The following is an 8,806-nucleotide window of genomic DNA, read 5'->3' as shown; positions in this document are numbered from 1 at the left end:
TTATATAATGTATCCCCAGAGCTTAGTACAACATCTGGCACACAGTAGGCACTTAATAAATGCTTGTTGGCTCGTTAACTTGACTCACGGAGCTCACAGTCCCATAAAAGGATATAATAGGGGCAAAAAGCCTAAAGCACAACATTAACAAAGAAGTGTTTTGTAAACTTAGACAAAATAATAACATTGAACTTGGAGGAATCAAAGATCAAGGGTATCGAGGGATATAATGAAAAACAGGAAGAAGGGGCTTGGTGCTACCAGATCTCAAACTGTTCTCCAAATTAGTCATTATCAAAACTACCTGGGATTGGGTGAAAAAATAGAAAAGTGGGTCAATGGATTGGACTAGATAAGCAAGATTTAGAAATAAATGTACATAGTAGGTTTTTTTTTTTTGGGAAGGGGAGGAGGCAGACCAGTTATTTCACTGGTATAGAGAATGTCCCTTTGCCAATGCTGGGCATTGTCAGTTAACATATGTTAAGTGTGTATTATGTTGCAACGCTGAGAAATTAAGTGAAGTCTTCCTGATTTTGATTCTCTTTCCACTATGCTGTGCCACCTGAGTTCCACAAAATCAAATATACGAATTCTTGGAAAATGGACCCTTTATTTCACAAGAACTGGGAAAACTGGGAAGCAGTTTGGCAAAATATGGGTTTAGATCAGCAACTTCTATCTTATGCCACAAAATATTCAAAAAGTACAAATGATCTAAATAGAAAATATTACTCCATATAAAAGTAGAGGAGAATGGAAAATCATGTCTTCCAAAATTTTATAGAGAAAAGTTTGTGACCAGACAACAGGTAGAAAAGATCATAATAAACAAAATAGATAATCTTAGTTATATAAAATTTGAAAGCTGTAGCAAAAATAAATATTAATGCAGCAAGCATCAGGAGAAAAAAATGGAGACTGGAAAGAATCTTTACATGAACTATCTCTGACAGAAGTATGAGATCCAAAATTCATACAGAATTAACATTAATTTATAAAATCGAAACATTTCCTGATGGACAAATGATCAAAAATATTAATAGCTTCCCTCTCAAGTCCCTGAAAATATTAAAATGCAAATTAAAATAACCCTGACGTGTTCCTTCCCTTCAACTGAAGAACGAGCAAAGATGCTGAAAGTGGGAAAACTCATTGTTAGTAGAATTTTGTGAAGACAGGCTCAATAATTCACTAATGGCAGAACTGTGAACTGGTTCAACTGCTCTGGAAAATAACTTGGAATTATGCAAAATAAAGTTACTAAATCATCCATACACTTTTATTAAGAGATCCCATAACTAGGACTATATTCCAAGGACGATTTCATGAGAGAAAGAAAAGATTCACACATACAAAAATGTTCTTCACAACATTATTCTGTGTTGACAAAGAAACTGTGTGCCCAGTGATTGCAGAATGATTAAACAAATTATTGTATATGAATATAATGGAATTTTACTGTTTCTTAAGGAGTGATGACTATAAGGATGCAGAGAAACATGGAAGACTTAAACGAGTTGATGCAGAGTTAGGAGAGCAGAGTCCCAAATACACACAATTATTGCAACAAAACAAACAGAGACAATAACCAAAGAGAGGCAACAGAAAGCTGGTCAATGGTCAATGCTATTGATGAGCTGGCTAAGTTAGGCTCCAGTTAATAATTAGTAATCAAACATTTCTTGGGGAATGTACTTTATAAAGTGTTAAGAAGAACTAATTGCTTAGAAGTACCTGTTATATTAAAAATTATCAAAAATATATTTTTAAAAATATGGTACAAAATAATACTTGAGAATTTCATGAAAGAAATACAAAGTACTGTATAATGTTGAGATGGGTGGGGGAAGGGTGGGGGAAGCCATTATTGACTAGGATCAGAGAAGGCTGCCTGATGGAAGAAGTATCTGATTTCACCCTTACATGATAAGTAGGAATTTAAGAGGTTGAAGGGGTGGGGGAAAGAGAAAAGGCATTCTAGTCAGAAGACATGCATGAAAACATGGAAGCATAAAAGTTTGAGGTATGTGTGAGAGATATTAAGTAGTTCATTTTTGTTAAAGCAAAGCAAATGTAGAGAGGAGTAGGTTTAAATTTTTTTTAATTAGAAATATCAACCAAAAAAATTGAAGTTGTGTCCTACCACACAAATATTTAGTTTTTACTGAGTGATGCTGTGAATAGAATGCTGGGTTTGGAGTCAGGAAGACCTGACTTTAAATCCAGTCTTAGCTGTATGACCCTGGGTGAGTCACTTAACCTCTCAGCCTTATTTTCCTTATCAATAAAATACGAGCATTGGACTTGGTAGTCCCTTCCAATTCTAAATATATGATCCTTTGATTTTAACTTAACTTAATGATGATTTCATCCTTCAAAAAGTAAGGAATCATCAAGAGGAACTGCTATTCTGGACCTGAGTCTCACCCGAACTAGTTGATTTGATGGAAATGATGGGAATTTTGGGGTGAAATAGTCGCTTCATTTTAGAATTTTTGAGATCATATAATATATATATATATAATATATAATATATAATATAATATATAATATATATAATATATATATATATATAATATGATCTCAAAAATTCTAATATAATACATGGGAAGGCAAATTTCCAGGGGTTTAGAAAAAAAGGATAAGCTAGGCTCCCATGTACCAGAATTGTACTTGGAATTTTAGGAGCCTAGGAGGTAAGAGATGTTCTCTTGAATAAAATTCTGAAGACACAAAGAAAACAATTCTGAGGAGGAAGAAAATGGGGAGGTCATTAAGGAACCATTGTAGATGTATAAAAAAACTCATTGACCAACTTGGATTTTTAAAAGCCACATGAGGAAGGATAGATTATGAAAAAATTATAAAAGTGGAAAATGGTCCTGTAAGAATAGTGTCAGTAAGTGTCAGTCCTGTAAGAATAGGCCTAAGAACATGAAGGGTGTGTATATGTGTGCAACAGGGAGTCCATACCCAAGATAAGAAAGGAGACAGCAAGGTAACTGGTCTTGATGAGCAAAGGCTCAGATGCTATATCCTAGAGTACTGAAACAACCAGGAGATGGGATTGTGGAGCACTGTTGATTATCCTTCATAATATCCTAGAGGCCAGAAGAAATGCAGTAGGATTAGAGAAGGATTGCAAATGTTCTAATTTTGCAAAAAGAGAAGAGAAGGAAGGGCTCCTGTATGACTTCCCAGTGCACACTATAAGCTAATGAGCTTGAGTTTTACTCCTGGCAAAGTTTCAGAGCATATTATTAAAGGGCTTGGACTCCATGGTCTAGCCATTCTGGCCTACTTGGTATCCTCTGGAAGGATGTTTGCATCTCTCACTGTGCATTTGCACAGTCTGTGCATAGTTCCTCTTCACCTGTGCTTCTTAGAAGCTGCAATTTCCTTCAATACTAAGCTCAAATGAAGACTTTCTGGATTCTCCCAGTACCTCTCCCATCTATTACCTTGTATTTATTTTGTATATATTTTATATCAATCAATCTACAAGTATTTATTGTTTTGTATGTTGGAGGCATTGTGCTTGGCACTGAGCATTCAAATACAAAGAATGAAATAATCTCTTATTGTATATACTTATCTGTACAGATTGTTTCCCCCCACAGAACGTAAAATCTTTGCGGACAAAGACTACTTCATTTGTGTCACAAAGCTGGGAAAATAAGTGGCACATGGGATAACTGAGTTGAGATTCCAAAAGATCTTGATAGGCTACAACACAGGGCTGAATCTAGTAAGAATACATTGAGTGGGAATAAATATAAAGCCTTGTTCTTGGATTAAAAAAAAATCAGCCTCTAGGTTAAGAATAGAGAGGCATGAGGGCATCTAGGTGGCACAATGGGTAGAGCACAAGCCCTGAAGTCAGGAAGACCTGAGTTCAAATATGGCCTCAGACACTTACTAACTGTGTGACCAAGTCACTTAACTCCAATTGCCTCCAAAAAAAAAAAAAAGAGAGAATAGAGAGGCATGGCTAGACAATAGTTTATCTGAAAGAATTTGGGGGGGTGTTTCATGGGCTACAAGCACAAGATGAGTCTGAAGGCAGTAGCTCCTCCTAAGTGTCATCCTTGGCTTCACACTTCTCTCTTATCCCCCACATTCAGTCAGTCATTTCTACCTTTCCCTCTTTTGAAATATACCTCAACACATGCAATTTCACCGGCTGGAGTTTCTTCTGGGTTGACAAAGCCTTTTTTTTCTTTCTTTTTATTTTTCCTTTTCCCTTCTCTCCTTTGAGAAGCAAACATACCATGAAGAGTTCATAGCATCATAGATTTAGAGCCGGAAGGGGCCTTAGATTAGAGATCACCAAATCTAGCCCTCTCATTTTACAAATGAGAAAAGTGAGGCCGGAAACGGTTGTATGATTTGCCCAGGTCCCACAGAAGTGTGAGAGGCAGAATTTCAACTCAGGTCTTCCTGACTCCAAGGCCAATGCCATTGATTATTCAGACTTCATTATCAATTGCTGTAACAAAATCCTGATCGGTTACCTTTAAACGGAGGAGAGATCTGGAGTAGAATTGGAGGGCGGGAATATTTAGAGACGAACAGGTCTAGGGGAGTTGAAGATTTCCGAAGGCCCGTGGAGGGCAATGTGAGGCCATGAGCAAGGTTTCATAGCAGGGGAGGGAGAGCAAGGAAAGGCACATTACTTACTTTTCAATTTCCCCCAGGGCTCTGGAGAGCCACTGAAATGTGGCTTAGGTAGAAGCTGCCAATTCCTTAGTCAGGGTGTGGGGGCTTGTTTTTAAACCTCCTAACGTACAGCAATTCAAGCCAGGATCTTTGGTTCGGGTGAGTCTGGTCTCCTCCAGCCCAGCCCAGTGTCTCACCGTTCTATCCCCTCCCTTGTTCATAAATCAGCGAAAGTGGAGAAGGCAAGGAAACGGAGAGAAGGGTAAAGTAGCAGAAGATATTTACCAGCTTCTCGCCCTTAGAAAGGAAAGCAGGTCGTACATAACTTCCTCTGGCCAGCTCTTGTTACACGACATTAGAGACAATTCCTGCATTCTCCTTGCCATATCCCTGGGCACCCTCTGTCTTCCAACCCCCAGCTTTCCAGCACCCTTTTATGTTTGGTCTTCCCTCAGTAGAATGCAAACTCTTTGAGGTCAGGAACTGTCTTGTTTGCTTTTTATAGTATTTAGCACAGGGTCTTTTTTTTGCTAATTATTTGAATATTTATTTTTAGTTTTCAACATTCACTTCCACAAGATTTTGAGTTCCAAACTTTCTCCCCATCTCACCCCTCTCTCCACCCCAAGATGGCGTGCATTCTGAACACCCCTTCCCCTAATCTGCCCTCCGTTCTATCACCCCCCCCTTCTCTTATCCCCTTCTCCTTCTATTTTCCTGTAGGGCAGGATAGATTTCTATACCCCATTAGCACAGGGTCTTGTACACATTAAGGGTTAATAAATACTCTCTTTCTCCTCCTCCTCCTCCTTCTTCCTCTTCCCCCTCCCCCCCATACAATATGGTGTAAGGACAAACTAGATATTGTCTATCTGAGGCAGAGGATGTAAAGATGGATTCCTCATAGATTCCTCCCACCAAAGATGATACAGGGGAGCCTTCAGAACACCTTAGTTCAAAAGGAATAAATTCTCCTTATTTCACCTCTGTCCAGGGTTTTCTAATTTAATACATCCAGATAGTAAAAAACAAAACAAACACAAAACCCCAGCTGGAAATAAGATAAGAGCCTATTGATCACAGACTATGCTTCATAAATACAAAGGAATATTCTTACACCCTAAGAAATGACAAATAGGGAAATTCAGAGAACAAGGAAGAACTTGTATGAATTGATATAGAGTGAAGAAAGCAGAACCAAGTACATAAAATGATCTAAATAATATAGAGAAAAATGAATAAAAGTGGAGGACAAGAGACACAGAATGCTGGAATTAAATATTAGCAACCTATTTGTCAGTACAGCAGCTAGATGGTGCAGTGGATAAAGTGAGTGTTGGTCCTGGAGTCAGGAAGACTCATCTTACTGTGTTCAAATTTGGCCTCAGACACTAGCTGTGTGACCCTGGTTAAGTCACACAACTCTGCTTGCCTCAGTTTCCTCATCTGTCAAATGAACTGGAGAAGGAAATGGCAAACGACTCCAGTTTCCAAGTATACATATCCAATATGCCAAGAAAACCGCAAATGGAGTCACAAAGAGTCAAACAGAAGTGAAAAATGACTAGACAACAGCAAATTTGTCAGTACAATAAGTTGCTTATATTTAATTGTTTTTATTTGTTAAAGGTTTTCCTCTATGGGAGGAAGGTATATTGGGAGGCAACTGTGGTATAAAAAACAAACAGCATCAATAAAACTTTTCAAAAATTGATTTAGATACATACTATGGTATGATGGAGATGAATGCTATAATCTTACCAAATGCATATGGAGACAACTTACAGATGTTGCAAACCATTCTTATTAAAATCAGGTTGGAATCCATCAGAAACTATTGGAAAGATTTTTCATTATTAAACATGTGTGCCTGTTTAATACATAGTGCAATGTGCTTTGTGCATGTTTGAAAAAGAGGCTATAAATAAAAAGCAGAGAATTTTAAAAGCACGCATGAAACCACCCAGAGCTCAGAAATGCTAATTGCACAACCAGTTCTTGCTAGCGAGGCATAGCCAAAAGGGAATCAATTTCTAAAAGGGACACAGTAATTGAGTCCCCTCACTACCTATCCCCACTTGGGGGTATTTTTTAATGTGGAGAAAGTTTTTGATGCCAGAGCTAAATTTCAGTCTCCCTTCTGTTGGTAGATGGTGGTGGTACAATGATCATCATAGAATTCTACTGTCCAGCCAAATGGCCTTATTACAATTCCTCACACATGATATTCCTCTCTGTCTCCCCACCTCCGTGACTATTCCCCATGCCTGGAAAGTCCTTCTTCCTCTCCTCCGACTCTTAGAATCCCTAGTTACCTTCAGATTTCAACTCATCTGCCACCTTCTACATGAGACTTTTGGGTGGCTAGATGGCACAGTGCATAGAGTGCTGGGCCTGGAGTCAGGGAGACCTGAGTTAAACATGGCCTCAGACACTTACTACCTGTGTGACCTTGGGCAAGTCACTTAACCCTGTTTGCCTCAGTTTCCTTATCTGTAAAATGAGATGGAAAAGAGAATGGGAAACTACTCCCAGGATCTTTGCCAAGAAAACCCCAAATGGCATCATAAACAATTGGACATAACTGAACAACAATTCTGACTTCAGGTCTATTACTCTAGTTCAGGAGTGGGGAACCTTTGGCCTCAAGGCCACATGTAGCCTTCTAGGTCCTTGGGTGCAGCCTTTTGACTGAGTCCAAGTTTTATAGAACAGATCTTTTTATTAAGGGGATTTTTTCTGTGAAGTTTGAATTCAAAGGGCCACACTTCAGGACCTAGAGGGCCACTTGTGGCTTTGAGGCCATAGGTTCCCCACCCCTGGTCTAGCTACTATACCATACTGCTTCTTCTAAAAGAAAGCTCATAGTGCACATTTGTATAGTATATTAAGGTTACAAAGAAGTTTTGAAGTATTTACATTGTCCTGGTTCACCTGGGTCTGTATGTCTTTATAACTTTGTTGTTTTCATTGTTTTTGATTATTGATTGTAACTCCCAAAAGGTGTAAGAATCATGTTTCTTCATCTAGCTTTGTGATGGTATAAATGGCCGCTGAAAACATTTGTAAGCTTTCTCTAATTCAGGTGAAGTCGAAGAAGGAAAGGGAATTTTTATCGAGAGAAAACTTACTCCTTCAAAAACATGGGTCTTTTTTTTGGGCCATAGTTATGGATAATAAGTTATTTTTGTAGCACTTTAAGGTTTGCAAAGCAGTTTCTACAGAGTATCCAAAAAGTCAGTGCAATTTTACACTTAATCGAGATTTGGAACAGCTGATTAAAGCTTGAACTGCACTGACTTTTGTGACACCCTGGATTATTTCATTTATTCCTTAAAACCATTGTGAGGTAGCTGCTTACATTTATTATTATTCCCATTTTAGAGAGGAGGAAAGCATGGCTGAGAGTAATTAATAATAATAATAGCTAACATTTATAGTGCTGTAAGATTTGCAAAACACTTTACAAACATTTTCTCATTTTATCCTTACAACAGCACCAGGAGGTAGGTGCTATTAATAACCCCATTTTACAGATGAAGAAACTAAGGCTTAAAGAAATTAACTGATAGCTTCTAAGTGTCTGAGGCATGTTTTGAACTCAGGTCTTCCTAACTCAAAGTTGATCACTCTCCACTGTGCCGTATAACTGGCCATTAAGTGACTTTCCCATGTTCATATATTTGAGCCTGGATTTTCCAGGCTGGCATTCTTTTTACTATTCAGCTTTGTCTCTTAAGGTCATATTATGACTTTTCTTTAGAAAGTCTACTCAAGGGGGCAGCTAGGTGGCTCAGTGGATAGAGCACTGGTCCTGGATTCAGGAGGACCTGAGTTCAAATCCAGCCTCAGACACATAGCACTTATTACCTGTGTGACCCAGGGCAAGTCACTTAACACCATTACCTAGGGGCCCCCTCCCCCCAAAAAATAGAAAGTCTACCCAAGCATTTTGGGGAGAATGGTCTAATAAATGATGAGACTGAGAATTTCAAGTTTTTAATTCCAAGAGAATTCCTTCTTGTATCATGCCAACTTCTAATCTAGTTCTCCCCCCACTTTTCCTTATGGCAAAGTAATATTTAAAATGTATCCTACTCACACATAGTCTCATCTCACCACCTTAACTTCAGTACGCTGAGAG

This window comes from Vombatus ursinus, unplaced genomic scaffold, assembly GCF_900497805.2.
Source record: "Vombatus ursinus unplaced genomic scaffold, bare-nosed wombat genome assembly UNPS02001419.1, whole genome shotgun sequence".
In the NCBI taxonomy this organism is placed as follows: domain Eukaryota; kingdom Metazoa; phylum Chordata; class Mammalia; order Diprotodontia; family Vombatidae; genus Vombatus; species Vombatus ursinus.
The sequence above is the reverse complement of the archived record's forward strand: the minus strand, read 5'-3'. Positions refer to the sequence as shown.